Source organism: Anguilla anguilla, chromosome 7 (genome assembly GCF_013347855.1).
Source record: "Anguilla anguilla isolate fAngAng1 chromosome 7, fAngAng1.pri, whole genome shotgun sequence".
In the NCBI taxonomy this organism is placed as follows: Eukaryota; Metazoa; Chordata; class Actinopteri; order Anguilliformes; family Anguillidae; genus Anguilla; species Anguilla anguilla.
The window spans coordinates 28,895,318-28,919,703 of NC_049207.1; the positions used below are offsets into that span (position 1 = coordinate 28,895,318).

Here is a 24,386-nt window from a genome sequence, read left to right on the forward strand (position 1 = left end):
TCTCCAGGTCCTTGAGGTTGGAAGGCTTCCTTGCCATCACTCTGGTCTTTAGTTCCCTCCACAGATTCTCGATGGGATTCAGGTCTGGACTCTAAAATTTAGTCGCTTAGTGGCATCTTCTTTGTAATCACTCATCAGAAGGAAACACACTGTCTGTCTATGCTACTTTTAGGGTGTCATTATCTTATGTCTTCAAGAACGTGAACCAATTTTTAGAATTAGAATAATACTAATATACTGTACACATTTTGTTGTATAAATCGTTATGGGATGCAACATTTAATGAAATATGTACTCTTAAAATGTTATACATGCCAAAACTTCTGTAATCGTTTCTAATCTAGCTGCCCCGCGGCTTCAAAATTCAGTTGCAGTTGGGGAATTCAACAAGGTGCTTGTCCCCCTTTTCACCAAAAAAACAAAAACACCCATTTGTAAAACTGAAATGCTTTATACCACACTGTAGACACGATCTTTAAGATTTACATGTAAAAATATCATTTTTCATACTAGGTTTTATTGGTGACCTAGTCAGGACGAACGCATGTACTTTCTGGGGCAAAAGAGAGGAGGCTCAGCGGCAGCAACCCTATTGGTTAATCAAACTGTCTGTCTCAGTGTGCCGGTTCTCCCCCCCACCCCCCGCCCCGACACTCCCTCTGTTCCGTATGTGCTATGTGCTGCAATCTAAGTCCCAACTGAAACACACCAGCGAAACGGACAAAGCTATCGAGCTAACCCAAATTATCTGCTAAAAACAGAATTATGGACAAATTCGAAGATTTTAATTCTGTTAAATCACAGACTTGCCAAATACATGGCGTGACTTCATTGAAGGACCTTCAACGCGTATGTTTTGGATTCGCTGTTATCGAACAGAGATGAACTTGCTTGCTTGCCTACAGGATTTGGCAAAAGTTTAATTTTTCAAGCGTGCTCTACGGTGTGCAGTCTGCTATCAAATAAATACCCAGAAAAATGGCCAGAAGAAGCAGTGGTTTTGATTGTTTGTCTGTTACAATCATACAAATCACTTTCCCCAAATAGTAGCGAACTGATGCGGGTCTGTGGAAAAGTTTGCCTCCGGTAATGTTTTCCAGTGCACGTTTCAGACCATGCCTGGCCAAAACACTGATTGGTTGGGGAAATACAACTATCCCGGGGAGGTTGCCTCCTTCGTTTATGCCTAGAACGTCAATGCATCGACCAGGCTCTGTTGAACGAAGTTAAAAAAGAGACTGGCTCGCGAGGCTACTGGTGACCTAACCACCAGAAAACATGGCCCCAAGAACAGTCTGGATGGGGGGGGGGGGGGTGTAAGGAAAATGGTATTTATGGGGTCAGTAAACTATCCTAAATTAAACCATTCTGTCAGACATGGCCTATATTATTGAATTTGTTCAAATGAAAATATCCATAAGTTCACCCTACTCTTAAGAAATTACATGAAAACATTTGTATATGTTACCTGGCAGATAGTAATTATCACAAACTACTAGCAACTAATTAGGGGTCCAAGCAGCAAATCTGGTGGAACCCTATTGTTTCTGTTAGGATTATTATTAGGGGTCCAAGCAGCGAAGCTGGTGAAACCCTATTGTATCTGTTAGGATTATTATTATTAGGGGTCCAAGCAGCGAAGCTGTGGAAGCCTATTGTAATCTGTTCGGATTATTATTATTATTATTATTATTCTTATTTTTCTCCGCTAAAAGTGTCTGAGGCTCAGCAACCATAAGTCCTACAGCAACCAAATTTGGCAGGTGGGTTCCTATGGCCCCCCACTACTCAGGCACTAAAAATCACCTATGTCGGCCAGATGGTGGCGCTATAACAAAGGGTCATGCCTAAAAGGCCATAACTGCCACACCATAAGTTAGATCACACAAAACTCCATCGACCGATGCATCTGAATGTGCTCTACAACTTTGCCATTGGACCACCTATGTCCGCCATATTGTTTGCCCGCCATTTGACTTTTGTATTAGCTGGGGTGCGGAAGAGCTGGAGCTCGAATCTAAGTGTTATGACATCTAGTAAACTTCTTTACGGCAAGCGACATCCATGGCGACGCAAGTAATCCGACAACCGTAGGGTCTACTTTTTATCAGTGAGGCGAGGGTCTGAACGTCAGGGAAGCAGTGCCAGCCAGAGTGCATGCTAGGCTACCAAAGTTTGTTAGTAAAAGCTTTTTGAGAGGATGAATAATTACTTTTCCTTGGCATGGCTCCATTTGAAGACAGTATCGGGTGAGTTCGTTTAGTCTTTAAATCCGTCATTATGCTGAGAGAAATCCTATTCTCAATTTAATCTCTAATTGACTGTAAAACTTATGGTTGTAACTAGGTAGGCTGTTTCGTAGGTGACTTAGTTAATGCACTCGTCTTAACTATTGCTTGTATTCTTGCATAGACTGCGTTGTTGCTGTTCTTGTTTGTGTGAGTGTTGATCAGTTTAACCTACAGGGTCCAAGTTGAACTATGCGGTTGTTTCCCTGCACTTGGGACGGTAACTTCTCTCTAGGGTTTTCGACACACTTGTTCCTGATTATGATTATACACTTTGTTGTACGTCACTCTGGATAAGAGCGTCTGCCAAATGCCTGTAATGTAATGTAATATTCCGTAGCTAAGATAAACCTGACATTAGCCCTAAAATATGCCAATACAGCAGTGAAAACGAATAACTCTGAATAACGAAATAAACAAGACAAAGTTTTTTTTAATTATACCATGTCATTGTACAGTCAATATCTGGGACTAAACATTGAATAAATATACAATCTTACCATTGGTTTTACGCGTAGAGATGCCCCTTTTGCGACTGAGTGGTCATATATTGTCTTGGACAAACCGTTTGTGAAATATACACGCATTTGTGACGCCTGGGTCGGCTACCTTCAAAAATAGCTGTGCGTAATACCACACCTGTTGCTTACGGCGTTGTTGCCCTTTTTAGTACAATTTGGCTTGATTGACAATTCATTTATTCAGTAGGTGAGAGTATAAGCTTTCTAACGATGTATAACATGGCTGATTTTGCTTTTGGAATAACGTTTTATCGGTCAGCATAACCAAAATTTTTCTTATCGCATTCACTTGCGCATTCACTCTGGGGCATAGCAGACGCTGCACCTAACGAAACGTTGTCAACGATTTTTCATAATTTCTTGGAGAGTACTATTATTATTGAGGACTTCGCAGCATAGCTAAGCTATATCTTTGCTGATAGACCTATCTGACATCATTTTCTGGAGCAAACCAGAAGCGGATAGGACTTTGTCATTGATTTACTGTCTCTGTCTCTATACTACTGAACACAGATAAAACGTCATATTGCTATGTAAGTATCGCTGCTCAAAATAGTTCGGTTATATACGTTATTTTTTAAATTGAGTGTCAATTCAATTCAGTGTTTAAATAGGTTAGTGGTATTATATAATGTGGATATTTCACACTGTAATGTAAGCGTTAGTCTAGTAGTTTTTGTGATGCATGCAACAGTGATGATGAGAGTGTTGGAGCATTGCTAGAACGTGGTGGACGGTTGAAAATTCTTTTCATATCGTCCCATCCCCATCCGTCATTATGCTGAGAAATAACTAAACCATTTTTATTGATAGTATTTGAGTTTCTCTGCAAATGCGCGAAAACATGCTGGTATAATAAAATAATGACGGTATAGCTTATACATAGTCCGCTTCATTCTGTTGCTACCATAGTATAACAAACTTTCCTGTGTCTACAGCTGCAGTTTCCTGCTGCAATTACTAATATTGAATAAAAACAAAAGACGCAATTTATGCTGTAGTCTGGCAATGTCAAAATAAAGTAGTGTTGCATGGTATACCGAAACTTCAGCACTTTTTCGGTACTTAAAAAAAAAAAAAAAAAAAAAAAAAAAAGAAACGGTTTGGTATTAAAATTTTCCGACGTTCGGTAGTTTTCTGTCAAATGTAAAAGCCAGGGAAATGTGTCTCCCGCATTACTGATTGAGAGGATGAAAAGTGTAATTTGTCAGAATCTTCGCTAGATGTCAGTACCAACTAAGGTTGCCAAGTGAGGTGACTTGCGCTTGTGCACTCATCTCGATACAGCGCAAGCTTCGACTCAGTTCACTTCAGTAGCAATAGGTGTTCTAATTTGGTAATATTTTATTATAGGAAGATGCTGTATTGTTATTAAAATATGCTGTTTTTAGATTTATTTAAAGGTGAAAGACTTGTTTTAAAGATTATTTAGTTTACAACTGTTTAATTTTTGAAATATATTTAACATATTTTTCTATTGTTCAGTGTTGTAACACTATAGGGCCTATGCATATTATATGTTGAAGAGGCTTCAACTTAAAGGTTGTTAATGAACCAGGTTGTTAATAAACCATGAATTTGAAAATGAGGTCAACCCTTGTGGACATTACGTTTCTGATCAATTAAGGTAATTTCAGTATCGTTAGGTACCAAGTATTGAATCAGTATCATTTCAGTATCGAGTATCGTGATACTAAACCTGGTATCGGTATCAAAGTCAAAATTTTGGTATCGTGACAACACTAGTCTGATGCCTTTTTTAGTTGCAGCATGGAAGCGCTGCAGCTCTACGTACACGCCGGGCCATCTAACTGTTACGACATAGTAAAGGCCTTTACGGGAAGCGGCCAGGACCCATCCATGGTGACGCAACTAAGTCATCCGACAGCGTCTCTTAGCACAAAATTGGCCATAAGTCATCAATATTTTACTACATCAGACACACATTCCAATCCATTGCTCATCATGATATTCAGTAGATATGATGGGTGAAGATATATGATCATGATGACAAAGCCATTTTAAAATCGCTCCATTGGGGGCGTGATAGTGCCAATGCTTGGGCCCCTCCCAACGCCGCTTGCGGCTTTAATTAGTTTTATTTCCATTATGCTTCTCAAACAACTAGTTCCCTATCAGTCTCTGCTCCACTGTCACTGGGTTATACCGCAGTCTCTAGGGTGAAAAGGTTTGCGCTGGTATAATTTAAAGCTAAATATATCTGCAGCTGCAGCTAAGCTGGCATTAGCACTGCACCTGCTGCAACAACTGATTAAATCTTGCAACTGACTTTTGCTCCTAGGTTGAAGAAATTAAACTGATTTTATCTGTTAATGTAGAGCACGTCAGTGGCACACAGCACACCAGTCCCCAGCCTGTCGGCGGAGTTAGTTGTCCAGTGAAAGTAAACAAATTCAAAGATTGCTTTGTTTTTTCCAATTATGAATATCATCTCCAAATCCGAGCTAAACGTTCCTTTAAAGATGGCGGGTCACCCCGTAATGCAACATGGCATGACATCAATTACAATTTCTCTATAAACACAGAAGATCTTCTTTCAAACAAAAATGAGACTCTGCGGCCTCCTACTGTCAAACTCCCGTAAGTATTTCCCTGTGGCTGGCAGAACTACATCATTATTGCATTATTGCATCAAATAAAACCCTAAAAAACTGTACCTGTTACTGTTACTGCAGTTGCACATGTTATTTGAACTGTTTTGCACATGAGATTAATTAATCAAACTTTTTTTTTTTTTTTTTTTAAATACGTGCTGCTTTTTTAGTTTTCCATGATTTTTAACAACTTTGCTGTTACTGATCTGTGACTGGAACCTGAGTAAACACAGAACACATTTTTTAATTCTTTCATTTATTCAATAAAAAAGTTATCAAACACCCATATCTCCCATGTGAAAAATAATTACCCCTTAACCTAATTTTATTGGTAATTGGATTCAGCTGATTGAACACAGACAACACTGTTAAACCTAAATCTCACTCATTGAACCTTACCATCAGAGTGAAGTAGTCACCACAAAGGGTTTGATAAGTTTTTCAATAAATTAAAAATTTTAAAGTGTTTTTTGTTTACTAGGTTTCCTTTTGTCTAATATTGCATTTTGTCTGAAAATCTGAAATCGTTCCGTGTGACAAGTATACAATAATAGAGGAAATCAGGAAAGGGGCAAATACTTTTTCACAGCACTGGGCCTAAATATAATTAAATAAGACATACCGCACCTTGGGGGCTGTGTTAAGCAATGTTTTTATCATATGCAGGCTATTATAGTAGATTATAAAAACATAAAAATGTAAGCAGCAGACTGGACAACCAAAATGTTCCACAAGTCAATATGAATATCATATTCAAATATTAAATAACCTTAAACATATTGTTTGACAGAATGCCCTTTGGTGGAGTTTTAATGTGATGTACTATTGACAGAATCATCGACAGCGGTCAAACAATCGATCGGTGTTGTACGCTTGATGAAACCGCAATGTTAAACTCCGCCTCTTTGAAGTCACAACTGCTACTGAACTTGTTAGACTGTGGAGCAAGGATTCTATAACATAATTACAATTACCCATAAAACAATAAAATGCCAAAGCAGCCATGTAAAAGTAAATGCTGAAACTAAACACGTTAATGCACGTGAAGTATCCCCCCCCCCCCCCCCCCCGAGTACTGTATAGTGCTTGCACTTCCTATCTTTCGAGTACTTGAGTCCTCAAGCACTCGTGCTAATCCCTGATGCATACACTCACATGCACAGTCATGCTACATACACGCATATGCAAATGCACTCATATACACAAACACACACACATGCTAGCGCTGTCAACATCGGTCAAAAATGACATGTGAATATTCCTTAAAAAAAAAAAATGGGTGAGTGACATGACTAATGCAAATTTTTCCATACAAGTGTACTGCATGATACAATTAAGCAATTAACATCCTCTGCGGCATGTATAGAAATAGTGAGCAGGACGAGCTGACCTCGATTTTGGATCAAGATATCTTCATTTAGATCTATGGGAAAGACATCAGTAAATAGGGTTGGAAATTGTGGTTGAAAGTGCACATTCTATGACCATGATGCTCATGCATTAGTGTGATATGTAAGGAAAAACAGTTCTCATGTGACTGAAAATGTCAATGCAGGACGTGATCAGACTGTGTGTTATTGACAACTACATGGATCAGGATATTATAGTAGGGTTGCAATGCCCGTAAACCCGTCAGTACAAAGACGAATGTACCTTTGCACAAAAGTGGTATGGTCAGATGAGTCATCCTATTCTCAGAGTGAGCGACTACGTGTGTGGTAAATGGTGAATGGACTGCATTTATATAGCGCTTTTATCCAAAGCGCTTTACAATTGATGCCTCTCAGCAGTTAGGGGTTAGGTGTCTTGCTCAGGGACACTTCGACACGCCCAGGGGGGGGTTCGAACCGGCAACCTTCCGACTGCCAGACAACCACTCTTACCTCCTGAGCTATGTCGCTATGTGGCGTGAATCAAGAGAACAGTACAGGACTGAATGCTTGACCCATACAGTGAGGGGGTCCAGTGGCTCTGTTATGCTGTTGGGAACATTTTGCTGGCATGATTTTGGTCCACTTGTCCCCCTAGAGGGAAGGGTCACTGCAAATTAATACAAAGTTATTTTGAGTGATCACCTTCATCCTATGAAACATTTCTATCCTGATGGGAGTGGTCTCTTCCAGGATGACAACAGGGCATGAGGGGTCACTGAATGAATCATATGCTATGGCCTTCGCAGTCTCCGGATCCCCAATTGAACACCTATGGGAGATTTTGGTGTTAGACAGCGCTCTCCACCACCATCATAATCAAAACACCAAATCAGGGAACACCAAGGTCTAAAATATAATTCTTTATTATTATTATTATTATTATTATTATTATTATTTCTTTCATCAGTCAGTGATTCAAGGTGGACTGTCGTAACACCTACACTGTTGTAAAACATAGACTCTTTGCACTTTGATGCAAAAAAAAAAAAACCTGCCTCGATCGGTAAAACCATTAGAGATAGTAAAAGAAGTGGGTAGTCCCCTTCCCGAAAGGAGGGCTGAAACTGACACTACAGGCTGATGATTATAGTAACTCTGATGAAAAACACGCTTTCAACGTACAAAAATGGTCAAATACTCACACATACAAAACACTTGTCAACAAGTCATCAAATCAGATCTAGGCCTGCCATTAAAAGTATTGCTATCAAAATTGTGCCAAGTTACATGAAACAATATTGGCTATCTTAGCTCACACAAATTAAAGAAGCTGTATTCCAAAGCAATGCTACCCATTGTTTCCTAAATTGTTTCAAGCAACTTAGGACCTTATTGTGTGGATGTATAAAGTTGTTTGTGAATTTTGTCTTAATTTTTTTTAAGGCCTGAGAGTCTGTGGTCATTGTAGTTATTTCTGTTGGGAACCTTGAAAAGTGCCAAACTCTCAGTGCAGTATATTTATTTATTGACCTTTCAGCATTATTACAGGTTCATAAAGACAGTTGTCATTAAAAACACTGAATTATTTTGCTGTTATAATAAAACATCAGTACTAAGTAGACTAAAAATTTAAAATGTTGCAATTATCTAAGCTAAGATCTAATCCGCTGTCATTTAGGAGTCTGCACATGTAGGTGATTGGTGATCTCCTGTATCTCTCAGTTCGACATCTTGGGATGGCCAGTTTGTTGGAGTTCCTTGTCTGACGACCTGTGAGCTCCTCCCTGAGGGGGGGTAGCCAGTCACTGAAGTTGGACTTTAGTAGCTTTCTGGCAAAGCCAAGACACAGTTGAGTGCGTCTCTCTGATAGAGTGCACAATCCGAGAGTGCAGAGAGCCTCTGGGTACCCTGAGTACCTGTGGCCAAGTATGATTTTACAAGCCCGTTTCTGCGTGCTTTCCAGCCTTTTAGCCTGGTCTGTAGTCAGGGAACTATGCCAGACGGGGACTGCATACTCCAGCATGGAAACCAATTCTGGGTCACGGACACCAAATTTCTTCAGGCAACGCAGAGCAAAAAGCTTCCTGTTCGCTGAGGTCAGCATTAGAGCCCGACCGATATATCGGTATGGCCGATATATCGGCCATTATTTGACTTTTTTGACGACATCGGGATCGGCAGTTATGCAGCCGATGTGTCCCGATTTTTAAATAAGTATAATAAACAAAAAAAACATTGATTATTTATCTGTACTTGTCTGTTCGAATGTTGTAATTGCTGTTTACTAGAATGATCCAGTAGAGGGAGCTCTAATACAAGTGTGAACTGCAGCAGCTGACACGCTACTTCTGTAATAAGACGTTTGTCACTCGTGCCTCATCCAATATTCTCCACTGCAAGACTTGTCTGCACAGATTCAATTGCCACAATAAAGGTATGTATATTTAGTGAAAGTTTTTAATTAAATGCGTTTATACAACAACTATGTTATCAATCCTCATTATCAAGCGAGCGAGCTAGCTAACATATTTGGTTCACTTTAGCAAGCTAGCTGGCTAGCAAGCCTTTATGAAGTGGCAGTGAGCACATAAGCAGCGTAGGATCTACATTTCCAGAGGACATCGCTGTATTCTCAAATAAATAACCAGCCAAAATAAAATGGTGATTGAATGCATCACACATTTGTTTTTTTATCTGAGATGATATTAGCTACTATATGATGCTGTGTCGATAGCCAACACGTTATTGCAAGCGAGTGTGTCATCTAGTCACGCGTCATCGTAGCAAGCTAACCAGACAGTAAAAACGCTGATAAAACACTTCTAACGTGGATCATTTTAAGCCATGTTATCTAGCTTTGTCGTGATAACATGAGAGAAGGATTGCTGTTGGAGAAGTGAATCAACCAACAGTTAGCGCGGGTAACCTGCACGAAAGCGCATTGTAGTTTTTTTCACGTATTTCATCCAGTCAATTTAATTTAATCTAACGTTACACTTGATTCACTCATTAGCTCCGCTAGATAATGTCTTACTCTTTGAGATCATGTAGTAGGAATAAAATAAGAAAATATAATTAATTTACTGAGAATAGATACTAAGAAATAATAATAACAAATTAATAACAACAACAATAATAATAATATTTATACAAAAACATGTTTGAAACTGGCTGGAAAAGAAAGGAGTAAAAAGCAAGGTGTGGAGTTATTTTGATTTCACCACGCTTAAGATGGTGTTAATATATATAATTTAATTTAATATCATCTTTTACATTTTTTTATCTAAAAGTTCTTTGTGTGTTTATTTTTATTTGTTTGCTTATAAGTTAATGTTCTTAAATATAGAAACTTTAATAAAATATAAGTTTTTCAAATTGATTTGAAAATGTTGCACTTTTTGACAAAATATCGGTCAAAACATCGGTAATCGGTGGGCTAGGACTCTCCAAAATCGGGATCGGCATCGGACCCAAAAATCTGGCATCGGTCGGGCTCTAGTCAGCATGTGGTCCACCTGACTATCCCAATGCAAATTACTCTGGATGGTGACCCCCAAGACCTTGACAGTGTCACAGACTTCCAGGATGTTCTGGTCAATGGAGAGAGTCGGCAGGGCGGGTGGATGCGGGTGGTACATTTCTTTGGGTTGAGTTTCATTTTGTGTTCCTCTACCCAGATATCAAGACCATTCAGGGTCTGTTGGAGGGTACAGGGTAGTTGGAGCTTCCATGTCTGGGCCAGAGTCATGTCATCCACATATTTCCAGTGGTCTATTCTGTCCTGGAGGGCACTGTTAATCAGTGTTAGAAAGACTACAGGCCCTAATACGGTTCCCTGTGCAACTCCGCACGTGGGGTATTCCCAATCAGAAAGATGTCCCTGGTAGCACACTTTTTGACAGCGGTCAGTCATGAAGCTGCAGATCCATGGGATCAGGCCCGGTCTCACTCCAAGGTCAAGGAGGCACTGTACTGCCATTGTGTGATCTACAGCATCAAAGGCCTTGGCAAAATCAGTTGTAATTAGTGTGCACACTGAGCCTGGATTATCACAGGCCTTGTACGCAGAGTCCATCAAACTGACTAGATAGTGTGTTGTAGAACGATTCAGTCGGCTGCCAAACTGCATGGGATCTTGATTTGGTGTGATGTCATTCAGGATCCAATGCGCAGCAAACTGTTCGCATAGTTTAGAGAGCTGAGCTGTTAATGAGATCGGCCTCAGTTCATCAATGTTTGGTGGGGAAGATTTTGGTATGGGGACAACAGTAGCCTCTTTCCATTGTCTAGGGACGACCCCTTCATCAAACAAACTGTTAATGATATCACAGATAGGAATGCTGATCTTGCATGCAAACTCCTTCAATATTCTTGGGGGAATCATATCTGGGCCAGGGGATTTGTGGCAGTTGATGGAGGACAGTCTGCTATACACATCTCACACTGGAATAGTGGGCAATGGGGGGGATGGCAGGAAAGGAGGTAGAGCTGAACGTTCGAAAGGCGGAAGCGACTGGGACACTTTAACAAACTTTGTGTTGATTGCATTAGCAATTGTCACAAAGTCCTGGGGATTGATTCCAGGGACATTGATTCGGTCCACCTTTTTTGCACATCGATTTAACTCTATTGTACCAAGCTCTAGGATTCGCTTTTTCCATGCCTTCCACTTTGGATTTGTAGAATTATTTGTTTGCCGCATATATTTCCTTTTGGACCTTATTTCTGTAGAACCTTGCCAGGGCACATGATTTTCCAGTCTTGAAAGCTTTTTGTCTCTGGTGGATCAAATGCTTGATCTTGGAGGTGATCCATGGTTTGTCTGAAGGATAGATTTTCACTGTCTTCATAGGGAAATGTCTATCAATTTCAGGCAGAATGGTATTGTGGAAGGCATTGGCTTTTTCATTAGTGCTGGTTGCTTCATTCACCTCCTGCCATAGATGAGTGGGAATCCACCTGCCAAACTCACTCAAGCCAGGCTCCCTTATAGGTTGTACTACCCGTTTAGTGCACTGGGGAGCTCTTGATTGTGCTTTAGGGCTCCAGAGGACACAATTGTGGTCACTTGAGCTAACAGGAGGGAGAATCTCAGGCTTCAGGTACAATGATTTCATGTTAGTGATAATCATGTCAAGGTATGGGGCATGCTGCCCCACCAAGCCTGCTATCCAAATTTTATAATCCAATAACTCTCCACAACAAGTCTAACAACTGCTAATGCTGCAGTGTCGATATCGCTAAAATCCCCCTTTGATCAACCAATCTGCGCTTTGTACACAGGCTGGCAAAAGTCATTATTCATTATTAATTTGGTTTTTCCATTTAACTGTAAGCGCTTTCACAAGCTTTTGAAAACGCGCATTTCTATGAACATAAATAGAATGTCATTTTCAAAGTGTTTTTTTAATTTATTTATTTATTTTTAACCCCTTCGCGCACATGTCAAATCTGGCCAATCCTTGCCCATTTAGGGGGTACCTTATTTAAAACTTTATAACTTCAGATGTGAGCATCGCATGGACTTGAAAAATGACCTAAATGAAACAAGACATTTGCATCATTTAGATTATTTTTCATTCATAATTTAGGAAGAACTAAAGTGCCACAAATGAAATTGTCTAGGCAAAAAAGCAACAATGATTTTGCTCTTTTTTAGTTTACAATGAAATATTGAGAGATCCAATTTATAAAACGGGTTAAACTATACATGTCCTGGATCAAAAACTCCTTGACCACAAGTGAGTAAAATCTACGTAAGCAGTGTACCCAGTGTCTGCAAATCTATCCAAAATGTCTAAATTATGCATTGCTGTAAATCACAATATAATCATGTATTTCACTACAAATCAACTGTTTCGACTCAAACTCATGTTTGCATCATTTTCAAGTGGGAATTACAAAATTTCTGTCAGTACAGTGGTACAAAATATCTCTGGATCCAGAAACGTATCCAAAATCTCTCCAAAGAGATTTTTATTTTTTTTGTCCATTATAAAGCATATAAATGTGCCATAACAGTGCGGTACAGTACCTAAATGTGTAATCATTAACTCTTGTATGTTTCTGTACTATACAGTATGTAATATTTTCTTGTTTGGGGATGGGACGACATTAAATCAATATTCAACCGTCAACCACATTTTGGCGATGTTCCAGCTTTCTGGTGCATGAAAGACAAACACTACTGAGCTACCAACGAACGCTTATGTTACTATAAAATATTCTCATTATTAAATACCACTCACATATTTAAAGACACTCAATTTCAAAAATAACATGTATAACTGAAATATTTTGAGCAGTAATGCTTACATTGCGATGATGAAATATTATCTGTGTTCAGTAAATAGAGACGGAGAATCAATACAGTCATCCTCCGCTTCTGACTGACTCCAGAAAACTGTCAGCTAGGTCTATCAACAAACATATGGCTTAGCTATGCTCTGAAAGATTTTCCAAGAAATGACGAAAATCATCAATAACGTTTCGCTGGGTGCCATGTCTTTTACTGCTACCACAGAGTGAATGCGCAAGGCGGCGATGATGACAGAACTTTTGGTTACGCTGGGCTATAAAGAGCTATTCCAAATGTAAAATGTGTTATACATCGTTACAAAGCTTATACTATCACCGACTGAATAAATTGTCAATCAAGCCAGATTGTACTATAAAGGGCGACAACGCCGTAAACATGTAGTTTTACGCTCAGCCATTTTGAAAGGTACCCAGGCGTTGCAAATGCGCATGTATTTCACAAACGGATTGTCCAAGACAATATATGACCACTCAGTCTCAAAAGGGACATCTGTATGTGTAAAACCAATGGTAAGGTATATTTATTCCATATTTAGTCACAGATATTGACAGTAGAATGACATGGGAAAAATTTCTTGTTTATTTAGTTATTCAGCGTTTTCACTGCTGTATTGGCATATCTTAGGGCTATTGTTAGGTTTATCTTGTTGCTATGACGGAATACAAATTTTTAGTTGTGAAAGAATATTTTTATGAATGCCCAGAGAGACACTGCCCAGTGTGTCATGGGTGTGGGATGTAGTTCCAGATCAGCCTGCAGGGAGGGGGTTGCTTGTTAAATGAATGACCTATGCAACAATGGTGGTGCTGCAAAACTCTGTATACAGCATAGTTGTCCTGTATTGTCTACTAATGCATCTAGAACACAGAGTTTGTGTTTTCAACTCATAACTTGGTTGCAGCAGCAATGAATGTCTGAGTTGACCAATCTCGTCATGGTCATGGTCACTAGGGGATTGCACCAACAAGTTAAAAAAAAGCAACTTCTTACCTTACAAACAACAAAAAATGATCTCAATTAGACATTCCAGTGCCGAGTAAATGACCTAACAGCAAGCTACTTCTATCCTCTCTAAGATCTACCCATCGTGAATTTTCAGAAACCCTGTATGTGTTACAGTAATCAAACAGTGTCAAGTTCTTCAAGCTCATGTACAGATAAACTTCGAATGTAGCTTATGGCTTCCTTCTAGCTGAAACTACTGCTTAGCTATTCTTCTGCGTACTTACATTCACTTTGTGTTCACGCAAAGTGCATACTTGCTTGGAGCTTTGTTTATAGGCAAATGCTTTGCATAAAAGACACTGCAGTAGTGATAAAGGGAACTATATTATTATAAATCGTATATTTTATGTTTTTGTCATTTTCCTCCTTGTGAGCTCTCACTTTGTGATCAGGTTTACCGCTGACAAGACTGATTTACAGCAGTCTGGCAGCTGATTGCAGGTCTGAGCACACAGCAAGGTAAAACCAAGTGGTTTGTTTCTCAGGGAAATTAGTTTGTGTATTAACTAACTACTATGAACGAACTTTGTACATAGAAGCTCTCCAAAAGGACAGTATTTGACTGAAATGCAAGGCTTATTCGAAAAGAGAATGGGTAAATAAAGAATATTTGTTTTGTGGAGTTTCAGAGGATAGCACTTTCAATGGAATTGGCATCTGGAAGTGGAATATGGCTGGGAAAAAAGATATACACAATATTCCAATTTGGAGAGGTTTGGTGCCATTTGGAGATTTGCCCACCTTTGGGGAAAACGCATGTCAAATTTTACTGCTTTGTTCATCCCACTCCGAACTTGTATACATCCCAGGGTACGATTGGAAAAAGAAATCTGGTTTTCGTTATCACAAGTACATATAATCACTACGGAATAAAGAAATGAAAAAACAATTTTTGGATTTTTTTGTTTTTCAGAATATACACTCACCGGCCACTTCACTAGGTGACAGGAGTGGCACCCGGTGTGGTCTTCTGCTGCTGTAGCCCATCTGCTTCAAGGTTTGACGTGGTGTGCGTTCAGAGATGCTCTTCTGCATACCTCGGTTGTAACGAGTGGTTATTTGAGTTACTGTTGCCTTTCTATCAGCTCATACCAGTCTGGCCATTCTCCTCTGACCTCTGCCATCAACAAGGCATTTTTGCCCAGAGAACTGCCGCTTACTGGATATTTTCTCTTTTTCAGACCATTCTCTGTAAACCCTAGAGATGGTTGTGCGTGAAAATCCCAGTAGATCAGCAGTTTCTGAAATACTCAAACCAGCCTGTCTGGCACCAACAACAATGGCACGTTCAGAGTCACTTAAATAACCTTTCTTCCCCATTCTGATGCTTGGTTTGAACTTCAGCAGATTGTCTTGACCATATCTACATGCCTAAATGCATTGAGTTGCTGCCACGTGATTGGCTGATTATATATTTGCGTTAACGGGTGCAGTTTGCAGTTGAACAGGTGTACCTAATAAAGTGGCCGGTGAGTGTATATGTCCTGTATGTTTACGGAGTGATAGGATCAGGATCATTTCAGGCTTAGAACCATGTCTGTACTGTATGTAATATAATTTAGGAGATAATGGGGTTTATTTAAGACGGGGGATTCTTATAAAAAGCCCTGTGTTTTAAGTGGGGTTTTAAGGGGCTAATTTGTCACCCGTTTGTATATGACAATTTTTTTCATTTTGAATTATGTTAGACGTTGATGGACTGTGTTATCATATGTTATGTCCACAAGACGGCAACCTAATTCAGCAAGTACATTTTATTTGAATACAGTCATGAATTCAGTCAAGCTGGAGGGGGGAATTTAATAAACATTTGAGATGGCTTGTAAGGTCTGCATATAGTACACTTTTATAAATAAAATTGAAGCACACGAAAAACCCAAAAAAAAAAGACATACAGCACCAAATAGAATTCCATTGAACGGAGCCCTAACGTAAACAAATCACCCCCTTCAAATCGAGCAGTAAGTAACGTAACCGACTAGTAGGCGCAGTAGGCTGCAATCAGAGACTGTAAAAAATATGGACAAAGCTACTGTGACGTCATCCATTGACTCTCCGTGGGTCTCTAAAACACGTTTTGAAGCTCAATGGCGGGCGCGGCCATGTTGTCGATTTGGAGCCAAAACCATAGAGTTAAGCAGTTCTGTGATTTTTACAATGTGATTGACAGTCCGGTGCAGAAAAGCCCATCAACCTGAACGAACGATTGCAGAACGAACTTGAGGCTAGCTGTGACTGTCTGCCGTTATGTTTTAAAATATATTATCAAATGTTTACGGAGTTTAATTTCCATCCGTGACTGTACTGTGTCATGTAATCACGTTATATGTATGACATTAATAATACAATTATGTTCCGTTATCTTCAATTTATGTTTCTCAGCAAAACGAATATGCTTAGCTAGCATATCAGCTTGCCAATGAGCTAGGTAGGCTATCTGTGGTTAGCTCATGCATTAGCAATATGAACCACAGGGGAAGAACATCGACTACACTGATGGTCAATCAATCAGAGATGTGTAGGCTACTGGTGATTTGACTAGGCTAATTTTCATATAACTGTCTGGTAGACCTGCTGTTAACCGAGCAAGTTATCGTCATAGGTTTTCGCCACAGTCAGTTAATGAGCCAGTAACTGCTCCATCGCCGTTTGTGGTGTTCACTTGCTGGGTGATGCTAGCTGACCGATCGTTCGCAAGTCACTTTTTACCGAATAAAAATTAACACTGTCAGCGGTGATTGAACAAATCTACCAAGTATTTTAATAACTGATCTGCAGGTGTGTAAATATGACAACGCACTCTGTACAGCAAGATTTCCACCTGGTGCATGAAGACAAAAATAATGTACATTGAATTTCTAATTATTATTAGGCTATTTTTTTTTTTTTCTTGTAGATCATCAAAACCAATGGAGAAAAGCCAATATAAGCAAGGAGCCCCCAGGACCGATTCTGAGAACCACTGTCTTAAATGCTCTTTTCGGTCTCTTAAATGCTAAAAACATGTTCCTTTCTAAATGCCAATCTTACAAAGATGGTTAATTTCGTTAAATTCTGTGTGTGAGATTTCATCGTGTGTTGTATGTTATCCAGCAAATAAACCTAAGACTCTTAATTTGCTTCGTGAAACTGAAAATTTTGCAGTGTTTATCCCAAAATCGCGATTATAGTAGCTTTGTCACATGCATGAAGCATGGCCCAGGTAGACATTTACGGAATGTACACGACTGACAAGCCGTCAAACACGTTTGAAAAATTGCATATTTGCCGGTTAGGGTTAGCTAGCTTGTCAAATGGCTTGGTAGCCGAAGTTGCGAACTGTTTTAGCATAAGCTACTGGACTACCAAATATAGCAAGCTGATTATGCTTTCTGCCAACTAATTATTTGGTTAAATAGGCTAAAGGAAATAGCAAAAATGACTCGGCTATCGAAAAACTTCAGAGGAGGATTATTTTATTGTCGTCTAGTGCAGCTGTAAATAGCACACGCCATAATGAAATCACTACGAAATGGGATGCCAGCATTTTCTGACTTCGCACAGGTGGACCATAGTCGGAGCCGCAATGTCAAGGCCAAGAGGCGCCACCTCCCACCCAGTGACCATAGACTGTAGCCCCTACTGTAGCTTAGTCCTCCGCAGTAATCAGGAAGTGACGCAAACTGTACCTCATTGGTCCCAACAGTGCCCAAATGACACAATAAATCATGAAATCGACCCATGGACAGTCATAAGACGAATAAAATACACATATTGTGACTATTTGTTCTCATGAGAAAAAATTATTGACTTTGTATTTTAACCGCATTTGTACCGTAGACTTACGTGGAAACCGGATATGAAAACACCTATACTGGAGCCACTACGGTAGTGGCGCTAGTGAGCAACCAGAAACAACAAGACCAGGAAATGAGCTTCAAAAACGAAGTCTGGTTTTGGCCGCTTGATTGCAATCAGACGATTTGATGGCTAGCACTGGTACAGCGAGTTCTGAGTTACAGACTGACAGTTTCGCTTGTATGACGAATGTACGCAGACTACGCACTACGCAGAGTTCTGTAGACGAGTCCGAATATTTCTCGTTCAGTAACGTTAGTGTCAGTGAACTGTCTGAAACGATGGATATCCGCGGATTTTTAAAGAAAATATCGAGGCAGGTTGTTGAGGAGATTCAGGAGAATAATGAGATTGACAATGTAACTAACGGTACAGCAGATGTTGAGAGCCAGTCAGCAGCTCAGCCAGAGAGTGCAGAGCAGCTAGCTTCAGGTTTGTGCAGGGCAGCACGATACTGGCTATACATGCAGCTAATTGTGATGAACTAAAATTAGGCTATTAGCGAGCTAAAATCGGATTTAGGAGTGTAACGTCAGCAAAATAATTATTCATGATGCCAGCTCAGTAACGTTAGTATGGCTAACGTTAGCTAACAACGTTAGCTAGCTAGTTAACGTAACTGGCTGGCTAAGCCTGCTAACGTTGTTAGCTATGTATTATTTTTAACTTGCCTGCCCAGTGCCTTGTCAGTTTACATGCTAGTATGAAAGATTAAAAAAAAGAAAAGCCATTACATATCATCAGTCACAGCTGCATAGGATAAGCAGCTATGTAGTTAGCTATAATGGCTAGTATTTTGTTTATTAATTTAGTTTAGCTAAGCGCGTGCCAAACTAAAACTCCCCTTGGGGCTAAGCCCCTGATGTCTTTGAATCCTAGGAACGCCCCTGGAAATGTCTCTAAAGAATTTTGATACTGAAGGATAATTTACAATAAATTACTATTAAAAACTGAAAAGTACTTTCTTGCACCTTTTGGAGAGGGACCTAAGACCATTATAGTTTTAATTTTATCCTCCCAAAGCACTAGAACTCCCTAAAAGCAAGCATGGAAAATGAAAAAGGTTAAACTAACTAAACTGGTTAAACATTTTAATCCAATGTCAAGCCTGCAGGTTTTTTGCCGAAAACACCAGGTTGCCCACTTATGAAGGGGCCGGTGCTGATATCTTTTTATTCACTATATACCCAGTGGAGGAAAAGATGTGTTCCAATCGCACCAAGGAACCGGAGATAGAAGTTCCGTGTCGGTCAAGTAGCATTACATTACAGGCATTTGGCAGACGCTCTTAGCCAGAGCGACGTACAACAAAGTGTATAACCATAACCAGGAACAAGTATGACGAAACCCCTAGAGAGAAGTACCGGTCCAAGTGCAGGGAACAACCGCATAGTTCAACTTGGACCCTGTAGGTTAAACTGATCAACACTAACACAAACAAGAACAGCAACAACGCAGTCTATGCAAGAATACAAGTAGTAGTTAAGACAGTTAATGCACCTAAGTCACCTACGAAACAGCTGCCTAGTTACAACCCTAAGCTTACAGTCATTTACAGGGGGGTAGGGAGGGATGGGGAGAGGTGCAGCCTGAAGAGGTGAGTCTTCAGTCGTCGTTTGAAATGGGTCAGTGTCTCAGCTGTTCTAACCTCCACAGGGAGGTCATTCCACCATCGTGGGGCCAGAACAGACAGGAGACGTGTTCTGGAAGTGCAGGTGCGAAGAGGGGGAGGTGCTAGGCGTCCTGAGGTAGCAGAACGGAGGGATCTGGCTGGCATGTAGGGTTTGAATATCTGGTGGAGGTATGCTGGGGCTGATCGCTTGACAGCCAGTGGAGGGTAGTGAGGAGGGGAGTGACGTGGGAGTGTCTGGGTAGGTTGAAGACCAGACGAGCCGCAGCATTCTGAATGAGTTGCAGGGGTCTGGTGGCAGATGCCGGTAGTCCAGCCAGAAGAGAGTTGCAGTAGTCCAGGCGGGATAGAACCATTGCTTGGACCAGGAGCTGGGTTGAGTAGGTGGTGAGAAAGGGGCGGATTCTGCGGATGTTATACAGGAAAAAGTACAGTAGCGGCATATAGCAGCTATACACATGACACAGCAACTTGTTTTTAAGTTCAACAGAGGTGTAAAATGCATGATTTATTTTTTGGTTTAACACAACTCAAGTTGAAAGGAAGACAACTACACTAGACATGCTGCATTTTTTGGTTTCACATTCTAATGTTAATTTTCACACTCAAATGTCTTTAAAAAAAAAAAAAAAAAAAAATTGCATTTGAACATCGGACTATCGTTTGATAGCCCTAATATGCACATGCGCACACAAGCATGCACGCACATACGCACCCCACCCATCCTGCTTCGACCCCCTAGCTAGTCTGTCTATTGGATTGTTAGAATTTTAATGATTTTATTTGTACCGTGGTGAATGTATGTACTAATTGGAGAGAACTGAGGAAAAACAAATGATGACTTCCCTGTGACATTCTCTGCTTTTCAGTGGTTCATTTTTTATCAATGACAACTAATAGTGGGTGGAGATCTATGAACATTTGATTGCCCAGGCAACCAGGCATGTCAGTTAGGAACTGTCTTTCCTCTGCTTCGCCCTCTCAGTACTACGACATCTCTGCCAAGAGCAACTACAACTTTGAGAAGCCTTTCCTGTGGTTGGCACGGAAACTGATAGGAGACCCCAACCTGGAATTTGTTGCCATGCCCGCCCTCGCCCCCCCAGAGGTCGCCATGGACCCCTCCCTCGCAGCGCAGTACGAGCACGACCTCAAAGTGAGTCCCAGTGCTACTGTTGGCACAGAGCAACACTCAAACCCCAATTCTACACAGCTTATTAACAATATGCTACACACAAACCCTAGTGAATCTCAGCTAATTAACACTGTGCTACGCACAAACCTTAATGCAACTCAGCTAATAAACTAATATTGATATACACACAAACCCTACTGCCAGGCTGCCCAACCCTGTTCCTGGAGATTTGCAGTGCTGTAGGTTTTCACTCAAACTAACAAAGCATTGAACATATAGAGATCTCATTCAGCTGCTAATTATTAGAATCAGGTGTGCCAAATTAGGGTTGAATTGAGCGTACAGGATGGTAGATCTTCAGGAACAGGGTTGGGAAACCCTGCCCTAATGCATTGGTTTGCATGCATTTGGCTGCCAAGTCACCTTTAAACATTTTGTATCTCAGTGGGACTGGCTACTTAAAGGTTAAAATATAAGTGATACAGTATCGGCCATTGTTGACAGATGGCGTCAGAAACGGCACTGCCAGACGAAGACGATGACCTCTAACCTGTGACCCTCTGACCTCTCTCCCAGCGGTGTCTGTGGTTGACCATGAACCTTTTACTGTAAAATCCCATTGCAGATAATTTTTTGCCTTTTTTTTTCTCTCTTTGTTTCTGTTTTCAATCTGATATAAAATGTCCTGGTATTGACACATTTCAGTGTAGATGTACATCCCAACTGCACAGTGCAACAATGGGGCTGCAGACTGTGGCACCAAATCAGTCCTGCAGCTTAGACAGTGTCATACAATAATGACACAGAAATACAACTGAAAATGGAAGCACTTTGAAAATGACTTTGAATAAAAACTGACTCAATTCAACTTTGTTGACCCTTTTTAATGAATATGTTTGACAGAATTGTGTATGTAAATGGGTACATTCAGTGCACAGTCTCAGTGCTTGCATGGTTGCCAACACCTTTGAGATAAAATTTATTTGTGTGGATGGGGGTGGGGGGGGGGCTAAACTACCTGCTCCAATTTCTCCTGCCTGAGGATGCTGGTGGTGGTATGCAGTTTCATTGAGGAGCCACCAGGGGTTACTTATGCATCATAAAGGTAATGGAAGTCTGTGTCGAATGGGGTTGTGTTATTCTGGTCATCAAGCATGATGTTGAGGTATAGGTAGGGCCGCCAGTTTGACTCCCCTTGTTTTCTCGCATGGTACTGGTACTTCAGTCCTCCGCCAGCTAGAGGTTGCAGTAGCCTCTTTGTCAAGCCCCTTCTCAAACAGTTCCATTTGCACTCAATCTAAGTTAATAAAGTAATTGTCACTAATTAACCACAGACAATGCTTGACAGCAGCGTTTACAAGTCAGGCACGTTAAATTCAGTTCGTACTACCGTGGACAAGCTGCGGTATTTTTAAATGTACAGGGGCATGATAGCTTTTGTTGAAATCATTTGAAATGCCCACATTAAGTTATATAATATTTGACTTGCACAAGAAAATTAAGTAAATAAAATTCATAATTCAAATAATTAACTAATGGTCTTCAATCAAGACCTTAAGTAGAATCGGGTGTTTTAGTGCTGGGCTAAAACAAAAACCTGCACCAACACTGGCCCTTTTCGGATAAGATTGGACACCCCTGCTTTATATGGATGCATTTTTATTGTACTGCAGTGATACTCAATTCTGGTCCTGGAGAGCCACAGTGTGCTGTTTTTTTTTGTTTGTACCGATTCTGACCCAAGAAACTAGGTGACCTGAGTTCACTGTAATCTGCTTTAACTGATGAATTGCTATACATTACATTACATTCATTTGGCAGATGCTTTTATCCAAAGCGACGTACAAAAAAGTGCATTTCATGATCGTAGACAACTGCTGAACACGCGTTCAGTAAGGTACAATTACTTATTTTTTACAGCTATTTCTAGCCGAGAACAATGAACACTATTCTGGTCTAACATCTGCAAAGCCAACTAGGCAGAAGAATAAGCTACAGTATTAGGACAAATACAAATTACCAAGAAGTGCAGGGATGGGGCAACATGTAACAAGTGACAGGAAAAAGGGTTTTTTTTAATTTTTTTTTATTTTATTATACAGCGTGGTGGTGGTTAGTCTAGGTATAGTCTGAAGAGATGAGTCTTCAGGCCACGGCGGAAGATGGATAGTGAGGGGGAGGTTCGGAGAGGGACAAGGGGTTCGTTCCACCACTGGGGAGCTAGTGTGGAGAAGCTCTGTGATCCCTTTGGGCGGGTGGGAGGGGTTACAAGGTGCCCTGCTGCCGCAGAGCGGAGTGGTCGAGCAGGCACATAGAATTGAGTCATGTCCTGCAAGTAGATGGGGGCTGTCCTGTTGGCGGCAGTGTAGGCAAGGGTCAGGGTGACGTGGGAGAATTTGGGGAGGTTGTAGATGAGTCGGGCAGCGGCATTCTGAATCATCTGTAGTGGCTGTATGGCACAAGCTGGCAGGCTTGCAAGGAGAGAGTTGCAGTAATCAAGGCGAGAGGTCACCGTAGCCTGGACGAGCAGCTGGGTGGAGTGCGTCGTCAGGTATGGTCGAATCCTCCTGATGTTGTACAGGAGGAATCTGCAGGACCGTGATGTTGCCTTGATGTGCTCCTTGAGGTCCAGTTGGTCATCCAGGACCACCCCCAAGCTCTTGGCAGAGTGAGAGGCAGTCACTGTGGTGCCATCAACCGTGATTGAGAGTTCACGAAGCAAGGAGGTCTTGCACGGGAAGAAGAGCAGCTCAGTTTTGTTGAGGTTGAGCTTCAGATGGTGGCTGGCCATCCAGGTGGAGATGTCAGCCAGGCAGGAAGAGATCTTATCATTGACCTATGTGGCCGAGGGGTGGAAAGAAAAGAAGAGTTGTGTGTCATCTGCATAACAATGATAGGAAAAGCCATGTGAATTAATGACTGAACCAAGAGATCTGGTGTATAAGGAGAACAGCAGAGGACCCAGTACAGATCCCTGCGGCACTCCCGTAACAAGTGGATGAGAAGCAGAGGCAGACCCCTTCCAGGTGACCTGGTTGGTCCTATCTGCAAGATAGGAAGCGAACCAAGACAGGGCAGTCCCGGCAATTCCCACCCCAGCCAAGGTGGAGAGGAGTATTTTATGGTTGACCGTGTCAAAAGCTGCAGACAGGTCAAGAAGGAATAGCTATACTACTGCAAGTGCTGAGTTACAACGAAAACCAGCAGATCCTGAGGCTCTTCAGGACCAGGAGGGTATTTCACAAAGCAGGAATAACTGCGCTGAGTAAAATCTGGAACAGAAGTTTTCTTTTTACTTCAGGTCATATTTTACTTCTAGATATGGGAGGGTTCCAGATAGATCTGTAATCCTGTGCCCCAGAGTGAGGACCACATGGTTTTCATGGCATTTAAACTTTCGTCCAAGTTCACTTTCCTATGGAGGATGAAAAAATGTAAAATAAATGACTCATTAAATGAATGAATAAACATAAATGCAAGAAAAATGTTTAAAAAATGAATGTACACATAAATAAAATAATAGATAAAAACTGGCATAAATGGTTATTTCTTCATTTTTCATTTCCGTATATCTTGATTCATTTCTGTATATATTTCCCTATTTATTTTTTGATTCATTATTTCTACACAGTGCTGTGCAAAAGTCTTAGCCACCCTAGATTT

The 24,386-nt window shown here is 40.7% G+C and overlaps 1 pseudogene; it reads left to right on the plus strand.

Annotated features, from left to right (window-relative positions):
- LOC118231563 overlaps positions 1-21,591 on the plus strand; it is a 48,103-nt pseudogene extending 26,512 nt beyond the window's left edge.
- Positions 21,592-24,386: the final 2,795 nt, after the last annotated feature.